Consider the following 13,471-nt stretch of genomic DNA (forward strand, 5'->3'; position numbering starts at 1 on the left):
CCCCTTTCAGACAAACAGCTCCATTCCAAAGTGAAACACCCGCAGTTTTGAAGAAAAGAGACGCCCACAATCTATAATTAAAAGGTTACATGAGTACAAAAAGGTCCTGAGAATACTGGTGACATTTAGAGTTAATATGACTCCAGCTGCAGGCATCAAAACATAATGCAATTGTTTCACAAGTCAGCCTTTATAGACCCCCAGATTTCGCTTTTACTAAGAGCGAAATTTACTAAGATGTTAGTGATCATGAAAATTATACTGCACTATGTCTATCTTTTAAAGACTGAGCCTGTGGAAATCTGCTCTGCACTACATACCTATTAAAACAAAAAAACAAGAAAACATTAAAGAAACCTTGGCTCTCATTTGCGGGGGGAAAAAGAGCGGATTTCTAATCATTTCTTCTTCCATGAAGCCAATATTCACTTCACCCAACTGTGTGGTTATCTGTTGCCCAGCACCTGCAGAGTACAGGTGGGAGGGGAAGCATACATGAGTGGGAGGTTCACTGAAACGAAACGGTGCATAGCCAGTTGTTGGTATTTGTTGGAAAACGGTGCTGAACAGCAGCTAAACGAGTTCTGATTTTACAAGACTGTTTGATAAAGTTTCAAATCTTATCTCATTTTACACACCACTCCATTTCCAAGTAAAACGCCCACTGTGTTGAAGAAAAAGGACGCCCACGACTGAAAGTGGGCCAAGTCCCTCTAATTTCTAACAGACGAGTTTGCTACTGTGAACTGAACTCTGCCTGAAAATGTGAAGCTGTAATGTGACGACTGCCGTTCAATAATTCTTTAAACTAGAGCTTTACTCAGATTCATTTTTTTAATCTTTGTATTTTGTTAAAAATGTTGATGATCCTTTCAAAGTGTGTGGGAAAACTGGTCCAGATTTGCATTATAGTTGACCATTGAAAACAACTTGATGACAACTCCAGAACACTGATTTTATTGTTCTTTAACCACTCTGTAGCTAATTTGGGGCTATACTTAAAATCAGTTTTTATTTTGAAGATTAATTTGCACCCAAGCTTTAGCTTCCTGCCTGATGCTTTAATATTTCAACACAATGTTGTTTTCTCATAATGGCATCTATTTTGTGAAGCACACCACTCTCTTGGTACAGAACACCCCGCAACATGCTCCCGCTGCTGCTTTTTATATTGACAGCATGTTATATTTTATTTTTATTTTGTCTACAATTGCTACTCAGTGGTGGTTGTTGTGTGTCTTGTCTCTATGCTGCTGTAACTGCGAAATAATTTCCCTGCTGGGATGAATAAAGTAATTCTATTCTATTCTATTCTATTCTATTCTATTCTATTCTATTCTATTCTATTCTATTCTATTCTATTCTATTCTATGATGCTGCCACCACTCTACTTTAGGTGATCTCAGGTTTCAAGCATTGAACGTTTTTCTCCACATGGAAAAAGTGTGGATAACTAAGCCAAACAATGTTAGTTTATATTTATTCTAAAATGAAGCTCTCTGGAGAAATTTTATGTAATTTGAGAAATTGTGTTGCTTTTGGAGTTATGGCTTCTTCATTGCAGCATGACAGTTTCTTAAGTTTTTTTTTTGTTTTTTTAGTTCTGGGGTTGATATGCAAATGTCACTCAAAAACAAATCCATCTCTGTTGCACAGAACCAGTGTGCTTCCAGGACAGTATGATGACTGAATCATGCTTCACTTCCCTTCAATTTATTTTTGTCCATATGGTAATATGAGGTATTTGCTCTAAATTTGTGGTAATATTTGCTTTGCCTTGATTTGTCATGATAGATTAGAGTCTTTCTAAACACATCCAAGTAATTTATAATAACATACAATTTAAGAAAATATTGCAAACAAATTTTTAAAAACTTTACCAAAATTTTATATTGCAGATATTCCTTATCTTCCTACAATGGTTTCATTCACTGCTTCATTAAGTCATTATTTTTCATGTTTTGATGTGTTCTGAACATATACTGCTAGTGGCCACAATCTCAGGAATATTTTGCAGAATCTGCTCTGCTGGCTTTTCTACACTGAGTAGTTCCTGTTGAAAGCTATTAATCACCGAGGCGAAAAAAACTAACAGGTTGGGTAAAAATGTGCATTTTGGTGAAGTAAAAACAAGTGTCCCCTGAAAAACTTCTAAAACATAAAACGTTATATTTATATTGACCTGAATGATGTTTTATGGGTTGTTGTTTGAAAGGTTACACAGTCAGTTGGGTTGTTTAGCCTGTCATAAAGGAAGCATTTTTTAGTTATATTTTCACCAAGTTATTCATTCCAAACTAATTATTTAATTACCAGACTGAATATTTAGTTAAGCTAAATATTTTGTCCCAAATTAATTATTTAGTTACCAAATTAAATATTTAGCTCCAAACTAAGTATTTAGTTGGAAAGCTAATAAGCTAAGAATTTAGTTTATGAAATGAATATTTATCTCCAAACAAAATTTTTAGTTTGCATAATAAATATTTAGCTTCAAACTAAATATTTAGTTAACAAGCTAAATATTTAGTTTCAGATTAAATATTTAGTTAGCAAGCTGCTACCTAAATAGCACACTAAATAACAAGTATTTACTTAGCATGCTAACTAAATATTTAGTTTGGAGCTGTGAACTAAATATTGCATTGGTAATTAATTATTTAATTTGAAACAGTGACATTTTGGTTTGTGATCACATAGCTGTTCTATTTTCTTTTCCTGTACTTATTGACATCTATATTCAGATATTTCCTGCCTGTGATGGAACATTGACAATTTTTTTCTGTCTTCGTAAATAAATAATATCCTGTGTCAATTGAACATTTTGCATCCTCTTTCATTTTGAAGTATTAAAGTTCATGCCGTATTGAGATACAAATGGTTGGCCAGGGTGGAATCTAAAAGATCCTCATAGACGGGCGCAAATAAATATATCACTCACACTTTTACAGTAAAATGGACACTGGTTTGAATTTCTAAAACAATAAAACGTCCTGTGGTATTCAGGGGTTTTTTATTTTGTCATCTATTGCCACAAAATATAAACCGTTTCTGAAAACCTCAGTCCACAGATTGTAGAGACAGCAGTTTTGACACCTGCATTCTCGTCCTGAGGATACACAATATTGTTGTGTTTTTAGTCACAGGGAGTAGAAGTGAATCTGATCATTTATGATGATATAACAAACTGATGACTGATAATGCCATGACACAATTAGCAAATGCTGACAAAGATAATGAACACTGGTAATGTTGATGATACTTGACTGTACATGAAACCTGCAGATCAAAAGTGACATAAAGCTGAATCTTTTTTGATTGAGATCCAAACTATCATGTACTAAGTGTACCATAAATTTTATTTTCTTCTCAGTAGACCCAGTGTTCCCTTAATAAAATGGATTGATAATAATAACAAAACAAAAAAAAAACTTATCTCCCCAGTAGCTACTGTAATCCCAAGGTATTGAGGGATCAAGTTGAAGTGATCTCATCACAACAACCTGTGAATCTATTTTGTTTTACAAAAACTTTTACTTTTCTTCCAACTTTGGGTCTGAAGAAAAGAGAAAAGTGACTGCTTTTCTGGTGTTGTATTCATGATTCATGTACACACACACACACACGCACACCCCCACACACAATCTCACTCATTCAAACAAACAGTCATGCCTTTAGGAAACACATAAACACACTTGAACCTGTTCCACAAATAAATTAAATTACAAGGAAAAACATGAACCCCCCACCAAAAAACGTGCACTTCAACAGCTAACACAAGAAAAAAACATTTGTCCTTTTTCATGTCTTATTTACTGATTAATCATTTGTCTCTTGGGAGATCTAGTCAGTTTTCCCTGACATGTTGCGATTAGCTTCTATCAAAGCAAAACCACAAGCCAAACAAACCCTTCAACACCCACACAGACATATATACAGAGACGCACACACAAAAACATATCCTCCATCTCGCCTAATCGGCGCTCCAGCATGACGCCACTAAAGAAACTGAGCGGTATCCCCAGCGACTGCTTTCCGGTAAGTGCTTTGCAGAATCATGTCATGATGTCGCTGAGACAGAAGTGGAAGGTCACTGGTCTGAATGGGTGACAAAACCCGTTTACTTCTCTATCCCTTTATTTTGCTTCCCAGAAATATTTTTTTGTCTCCAAATCTTTCTGACAGGAAGTCAAAGACTCTGTTGGTGTTGCTGCCAAATGATATGCAGTAAATATTTCTTTTGGATGTGTTCTGTTAAAGTTACAATTATGGAAGGTGTCACCCTCTGTACTTCATTAAAAGCATTCACCATAAATGAGATCCAGATGATTGAAAGCAAATATGAAAGAATTAGATCCATATTTCCTATAAATCCATTCATCTTGTTCTTTTTCAGTGTTCTCTCTTTTGTCTTTAATTAAAATGGAAAAAGCTGTTGGACAATAATTTCTTTCATTTGATCTTATGCTTATTTCCCAAAAGCAACACATTGTTTTTGTTAGCATATTAGATGCTAATCAGTGCTAATCTTGGCTATAAGGTGAGCACAACACTATGATTAAATCAGCAATACCATCAGATCAAAGATCACCAGATCCTTAGAGGATATAATAGTAACTTTCTTGAAAGTTAAAGTCTCAAATTGACATCAGCCTATTGCTGATTACCATCATATCATTCCATTTTTATATGTTATTGATAAAGCAACAGGACATAACATGACAAACCATAACCAAAGGAAAACTACCAAATATTAGGTAAATGTGTACAGTAGATGCTGAGGATTGGACGGGGTTAGAGACTACAACTGAGTACATGAGACCACTCAAAAAAATGCTTCTAGCTGCCTTTTTAAAATACCAAATATCAAATATATATTAATATGCATCAAAACATAATGAAAGATGCAAACAACTGATATTCCGTCTGGTTATGATGCTTCTCCAGCCAGAGATCATCTCTCTTGTGTGTCAGATGTTGACACATGTTTTGTGTGTCAACATCTTGTTATAAAATCACAGTTTCTTCAGGAAATCTGAAAACTCAAAGCTGAGCTTGAAGCTACCTCTACTAGCGCCCAATTAATGTATGACTTCCCTAAAGTCTGAAAGATCTTCATGACAGTTAAAATGTGCCTGGATTACATCAAAATTATTTCAAATGTGACGGTCAACATATGATGCTCTGTTATTGTGAAGTAGGACTTTCCCTGCTGCTTTGCACAATTGGTATCACATCTGCACCAGGATGTTTTCTGACATTTTTGGAAATTTCCCTATATAAATGAGAGATTTACACACCTCTACCATCAGTGTCAGCCTTGCTGCAGAGGAGGGAAGACCAAAACAATTTTAAAATGGTGGTCTCTGTGCTCGTATATATATATATATAAAAATCTTTATTTAACCAGAAATAAAATCAAGACCTCTTTCAATAGGATGACCTGTGAAAGAAGTCACCCTGGTGAAAATAAGAAATTTGACGAAACGCCCAAATTAATTTCTTCATTGATCTTTGTGAGTTGATTGCCTCAAGGCTCTGAAGGCTAAAGTTTTTTGAGATGTAAATATGAAGCCAGAACTGTATTTTAAGTGCACCAAGAAAAGTATGCAATTGGGACCCTTGCATGTACTTGTGTGCACGGTTGTGATCATCACACTGTATTTACTGGAGCAGAGATTATGAATTACTAATCTCAAGATCATAGAAGAACATTGAACGGAAAACAATTCCTTGCATCACTTTGCATTATTGGAGTGTGGCAGCTCGGTGTAGATATGTTGAGGCTGTAGTCTTTGTATGAGGTTAGCATAGCCAGTCCTACTTCAAATTCTCTAATAATCAATCCAAGCCAGTGATTCATGTGATTCATACATTATGGATAACCTGTCATTGTTGCTCCCAGACTCCTCTACACCACAACTCATTGACTCAGCAGTCAACTAGACAGCAACAAAACCTAAAGTCATGTAAAACTATCTGTAATCCTTGAACTTTTCAAATGTTTTCTTGTTTCAGCTACAAATTAATGGTATTTTATTGGGATTTGACATGACAGACAAACACAAAGTGGTACATAATTGTGAAATGGAAAGAAAAGGATACAGTTTTCAACATTTGTACAAGTAAAACCAAAAAAGCGTGATGAACATTTGCATTCAAACTCTTTGCATAAGAGTACCTAAATAATAAATTGAGTTTATTTGTATGTAATCTTATAACAAATACAGCTGTTTTTTGAGTACACTAGAGAACAAAAAGCATAATGAAGGACAAAGTTGTGGAAAAAATGAAAGAAAGGTTACATTATAAAACAATGAATCTGATGTTAAAATGAAATGCATTATCTGAAAATAAAAACAATAGGCAGTAAACCTATGGTAATAGTATAGTAGCTGCAGAAGAAAATGCATGGCGCCAAAGATTTCTTCATATCATTTAAAATAATAAAAGGTTTAAACATCAATTAATGTATAATACTTTTCACTTAGTGAACCAAGTTACTTAAAATATGGAAAGTTTTCAATAATATTTTAATTTATTTTATATAACTGCAGTTCAAGGGGTATAAACCCATTCACTAATTAACTAATATGTGCTTTTCTAGTGTATATAAGGGGACATGAAAGAACTCAATCATTTGCCTATTTATAGCAACACAGGTGTTACAGATGATATCAGTATGGTCTCAAACAGACTCAGCCTGCAACTAATAAAATCTTGAGGTTTAGAAAAGACTGTAATACCTTCCACGTGGCTTTTTATGAACCACTGTGATTGACAGCTGCAGCTCTGATAACTCTCCCACCTATTCACCTCACTGTTGACTTTTACAGCATGTGTTTAAAGTATAAGATTTGACTTTCTCCAGACACCCAGTTCTACTGCAGCAGTCTGAAAGTTACACTAGCAAGACACAACGTGCCGTGATGCAATGCTGTGGTGGGCTTAAATGTTTCTACAATACTGCCATGTTAGCAGAATTTACCTTGGCTGGTTTATACATGGTAGGATTAAGTCTGATTGTTGTGTTTGTTATTACTGTAGAGAGTAATCCACTGTGAGAACAAAATATAGTTCTTTAGTATGGAAGGTTTCGACTCTGAATGGAAAACAGATGAATAACACTCTCATAAGAAACATAAGTTTCTTTTTCACAGCAACATGTATCATTATTAAAAACAGAGTTGAGTACTAAGTTAAATTTATTTGAGGAACTTTGTAAAAAAATTACTTTTAGAAATATGTTTACTACACTGTCCTTTTAACTTGTATGTTTATTATGAAATATTACTACTATGATTACATTGCTAATTATGAATGAGTTTCATTTTTGTCTTTGAAACGGCAAGGTTTCCACATTTTGGTCTGTATGATGATGTAATGTTTAAATATCAAATGACTGATGTTTGGATCAGTTTCTACTCGAGTAGCCTTTTTACCAAATACTTTTACACTCTGGTAATTTCTTGGACAGTTACTTTTTGCTTTTGGAGGAGTAGAAATAAGTTGAAGTAAGCTACTCTTACTTGATTGCAGTTTTTGGATACTCAGTACACCTCTGCTTGAAATGGGAGCCTTGTGAAAAGGTAAAACGCTGTCATCAGCTCCCAAGCTGGAAATGAGTTGGAGGCTGACAGGCTCTTAATTTTGCCACAGCACAGAAGCCCCTGTATGGCGCAGGAAGTGAGTGCATGATAGCTGATGTGGTTCTTCCAAACCACAAGTTAAAAATAAAGTGGCTCCTACCTTCCTATCAGAATCAGACTTCTTATTTTAACATCTTTATGGTTTTTATTCTTTAACATAATTCTGATGTGTCTTAATTATCAGACAAAGTTTTAATAAACAACCATGCAGACAAGATTAAATGCACATAGAAATATATATATATATATATATATAGATATATATATATATATAGATATATATATATATATATATATAGATAGATAGATAGATAGATAGATAGATAGATAGATAGATAGATAGATAGATAGATAGATAGATAGATAGATAGATAGATAGATAGATAGATAGATAGATAGATAGATAGATAGATAGATAGATAGATAGATAGATAGATAGATAGATAGATAGATAGATAGATATACACTGTATATGTATATATATAAAATACATGGGAGATAAATGTGAATCAAACACCAAACCAAAACAAGATCCTGTGGTTTGAAATTATTTCATGTTTTTCTGCTTTTAAATTCATTTATCCCATTTTTATGCAAACACAAAGAAGATCATGACTCCACTGTTTTATTTGTCTCAGCTGAAACCATGGCAGCTTCAATAATCTGACTTGTTTCTAGCTCTGCACCATTTTGGATTCCACACTGCAGTTTGGCTTTATGATTTCCATCTTTGTCTGTCTGTAGCAGGCCAGACATCTCATTAAAGATCAGCGTCTCAGGCTGTCGAACATGTGCAGGGGGTTGACGAAGTGACTCAGCAGAAAGCAGCCCGCCGACTCGTCCTGAATCTCCCACATGTGGAGCCTCTGTCTTCTTCAATTCTTATTGAAACCGCAAACAGCCAGATTCTCTTCCTGTACACCATCCACACGTTCGGATCCACTCACATGCAGCTGAGCCGCTCAGCGATGAAGTGTTTTATATGGTTACTGGAAAGCTATGGATACCCTGGAGGGTTTGATGGGATTTGAAGATGATCGCTTGCCCACAAATCCACACTTTAATGATGATGGACAACTCACTGAAAACTGAATTAACAGTTAGTGTAGCATCATCACTGACTGTCGAAACCAGACGGCTCACTAATGAACATATGCAGGTTTATGCTAATTATATTAATATGGCCAAATAGCTGGACATTTTTATATTTAATATATCAGTTTTCAACATCAGTAGATAAGCCCTCAGAACCCAATAATCATGAAACGCCCCCTTAAAGTGTTTCCATGTTCTCAACACTAAGTTCCAATCTTTTCTCTATTACACCAGTGAACACCTTGAAAACCTAGTGGCAAAGATCTTGTCATGGTTACTGCTGATCATTTTAAACACTACAACTTAAAATGATACAGAGTCGATTGTAAACAAGTACAGCCAAACCATAGAAGTGAGATTCCCTTGGTTGTCCTTGTCAAACCATGAATGTTTGCTCCATAGGTCGTTGCTACCAAGTCCACTTCTCGGAAAGTCCTTACTCGGCCTGTCTCACAACACAAAATCCCACGCAAGATCAAAACATTTCATACTTTTCCCAAAATAGCCTCCTTGACCAGGAAATGGATGAAGAAACCACACAAAATTACCCATAACAAAAAATAAATAAATAAAAAATATAGAAAGCATGACAAAAAAGGGACACAATGACATTCCCATGAAATTTCAAAATTGCATAATTTTATTATGTAGTTTTTTCCCCCCATAGGGAAAATAAGAGATAATCTATTTGTTATAACAGAATTAAAGAACTACATCCAATACAAAACAGACTCCTGTCATCTGGAGAAATACCAAGAAGACTATGCCGTAACATCAATGATGGTCAAGAAGCTTTGTGGCATGGTCATCTCATCTTGAATGGGAAAAAACAAAAGGAGATTCTTGTAGATTTGAGAAGAAACAGGTCAAGCAATATTTGTATAAACATTTCACTGTCCACCTGGATGAACACCAAAGTCATCTACAGGGCTCTAAAACTTTTCGAAATATATTAAAACAACAGTGTATTCAGTCCTTATGACAGAGCCACTGTAATGAGGACTGCTACAGGAGATCCTTCCTGCCATCAGCATTTACATCTCTAAACAAAATAGTATAAAACGAGTCATTTAATGTACCTTTAAGGTAAACAAAGTATTTTTAAGTTAAATTTGACAGATTCCAAAATGTAACTTTTGAAATCTGTCAAAAGATTATAAAAGCATTTCCCCTACAAATGCTTTTGTAGGAGAGTGATTTGGGGGGTTACGGGGGTGGGGGTCCAGTGGGGGAACATTTCAGAAAGAAATGACAGCCGAGAGTTATGCTTGTTTGCAAAATTGATCTGTATCAGACACATTTTTATTTGTTTTTTTGCAACACTTGCTTTTATTAATTTACCCTGGGAGAGTTGCATTTTACAGTGGGAAAGTTTGAGTCTCATAGAGACAGGGAAATATTAATTTGAACACAGCTTTAATGCTTGCCCAGTTTGTGACAAACAATACCAGACAGTCAGGAGCCACACATCAACACACAAACACACGCACGGTTGGGTAGCAAACCTGATGTCCCGACCCGAAGGCTATGAGCGGAAAGCGACACACACTGCTTATTAATGGTGTCTGAGAGTGTGTGTGTGTGTGTGTGTGTGTGTGTGTGTGTGTGTGTGTTGGTATCGGAGAGGCAGAGATCAAAGTGTAATGGCTTGGCTGCCCCCATCAGCCACATCCTCCTGTCATATTCTCTGTTTCTCTGTGGGTCTGTCCGTCTCCGTCTCTTCACCACCTGCCTATTAGAGGGCGACAAGGTTAATAACAGGTTGGTGTGTGTGTAGGGGTGTGCGCTGGCGTGTGTGTGTGTGTGTGTAAACAGATGACTGCTGAAAGGAGACAGCATTTCCAGGGAAAAGTTTTTTGGTTGTTTTCTCAGACTACTTTGACCTCATGGCAATGAGTGTTTTTTTCTTAACATAAATGCAACAAACATCTGAAAGTTTGAGAACTCAGATTCCAGTCTTTGTTGTTTTGCATATTTTTGAGGTCGTTAATTATTTTTGCATGCAACCATGCAATCAAAGAAATTGAAAACTGCACCTCTGTAGTCTTCAGTAAAACTCAACACAACACAGTTTGTGTTGCAAGCTTTATTTAATAATAAAAAAAGACAAGACACTGAATGTTTTGTCATTCAGTGTCTAATAGGATCCTAATAGGATTAGAATGCACTGCATTTTAAAATTCCAGAATAATTTAAATAAGACCACTGAAAATAAGTTATTTATTTTGTTTTAGGACGACGAGGAAATCAAAACAAAAATGCTTGATCTTTTTCCACAGACCAAGCCTGGTTAAACACTATTTGCTTTGTACAGAGGGTCTGAGCTTTCGGCTATTGAGAAACAATTTCTTCCTGGAGGCGTGGTCTGTGTTGAAATTTTACCCAGTTGCTAACATTTGCCTATGAGGAATGTAGTGCGTCAGTTCTACGTTATGAAGGTTACCGGAAGTTGTCTGTGCCGTAAACAACAATCCTCCAATTCGAAGAGAAGCCCCAAGCTAAACGAGGCGGCTATTAATGTCAATTTGATATTTGGAAGCTTGGTCAACACGGACTGAATGCCTTCCTTCACTTCCTCTGCTGCCGTTGCTAAAACTACAGGAAGAGTACAATTAGAAAATCAACATTGTTCAAAACTTCTGTTTGGTTGCTGGGCCAGTAGAAAATCTACCTGCGAGAATCGGAGTGAAGGGGAGAAAACCCAGACTGAGCTGGAAGTGAGAATTTTTTCAAACAGAGTTGCACATGAATGGCCAGGCTACCACAGACCTGAAATCTAGGGAGAAAACACAGAACTGTGGATGTCGTAATAAAGATAACACAGAGAGGAATGTTTTATGAAAAGACTAAATGCTGCTATGTCACAGTTGAGTAAAAAGTATTCAACTGCGACACATTTGACTTGGCGATAAAAGAAAACCCAACTTTGAAAACAATGTGCATTTCATTCTCAAAACAAAAAAAAAAAAATCATTTTAAATAACTAAAGATGAATAGTTGTTTTTCTCTGGACATAATGGCTCTGCAAAATAAAAATACACGACAACTAATCTGTAGTTCCTGCTGTTCTTATTAAGCTGTAAATGAGGAAGGAATTTATACTGGAAGAACATGGAGGAAGAAAGTGTAATATATTTTTATGTGAATGTGTAGAAATATCTCTTGCTTGCTTTAGGAGTAATTAAAAACTTACTGCAAAGTTAAACATAAAAAAATCTACCAGTATACTGAACTCTAAAATAAAATATAAATATTTATATAAGAGGACTTCTTAAATCACTGTCATCATTTTTTCTTTCAACACCTCCTCAACTGTTGCATTCATAGGATGTTCCAGGTTGTCACGCAAATGCTGGTGACTTGGAAATCACCATTACTGGTTGGATTGAATACCATTAAATGAAAACAAAAATAAACAGGAATAGTTCCTCTTAAGAGAGTCAATAGAGGAAATGAAGTGAAAACAAAAGTGGAGGAGCAATTATGTGATTTGAATACAAAAAGAATATTGCAACTGTCTAAAAGATAAAAGGCCCAACACACAAGACAACAAGCTTTCAGTGCGTCATCTGAGCACACTCTCAAGTGTGTGTGTGTGTGTGTGTGTGTGTGTGTGTGTGTGTGTGTGTGTGTGTGTGTGTGTGTGTGTTTGTGGGGGCGGGGTAAATCGTGTCCTTTGAATCATTCCGAACTTCAAAGGCCGTCGCTCTCGTTAAAAAATGGACATCCAGTCCTCTGTCTTCAGAGACACGACTGAGAGAGAGAGAACCACAGAAAGGAGGAGATGTGTGTGTGTGTGTGTGTGTGTCACGCTGCCAGGAATACAGAGACAAAGAAACACACGCGTACGCTTTTGGTTGTCGGCGTGTTTACTGCTTAAACTTGAGGAAACTCGATTCTTTCTCAACAGAAACCTCGTTCATCGGCTGTTGCACTGTCAGCTTAAATTACCTCCACATAACAGGATTTTGTTACTTTTGATTTATGGGTGTACTGTTAAACTATATTTGACATTTATCTGGGAAGACATGCCTTTAAAGTAAGATCTCATTTTTAATTTATTAATCTATGCTTTCCAGTCATTTGGATCCAAACATCTGTTCACATGTTTAAAAACTCATGGATAATGATTGATTTATTGATGTTTTAAAGCAGTGTGCGTAAAGGGACTACACACAAAAACAAAACCATAGAGACAGAAAAACTACAACTGTATGTAAATCAGAAATTGATACATAAGGGCAACTAATCTGGTTCAATTTGTTTAGGATTTGGTGATTTTTCCCGTTTCCAACCAACTCTCACAGCAGCTTACAGAGTTAACGTTTTGAAATGTAAAGTTTGCTGCGACATTCTGATGTCACATGTCCCAGTGTCCCGCTGTAACGTGTTTGTGTGGCTCAGGATGAGAAAAACACTCATGACTTCCTCTTCATCACTAATCACTCTCATCTGTTGATCTTCTTGATCTCTGTCTGATATACAGCAGAGCACAGCAGCCCCCTGAGACGCCTAAAAAAGCAAAACAGTGTGGGGGTGTACAGGCGGGTGTGCACGTGTGTGTTATACAGTTTGTCCTTGTTTGTGGGGACAAGTTAGATTTTGGACATTAATGGAGCCATTTCAGAGCTGAGATGTCATTGTATAGATAATATTAAGACAAATAGAGGAAAGAAAATACATAACTTCATCCTATTCTGAGCTGTAAGCAAGAGATTAAGATCCAA

This window comes from Xiphophorus maculatus, chromosome 3 (genome assembly GCF_002775205.1).
Source record: "Xiphophorus maculatus strain JP 163 A chromosome 3, X_maculatus-5.0-male, whole genome shotgun sequence".
In the NCBI taxonomy this organism is placed as follows: Eukaryota; Metazoa; Chordata; class Actinopteri; order Cyprinodontiformes; family Poeciliidae; genus Xiphophorus; species Xiphophorus maculatus.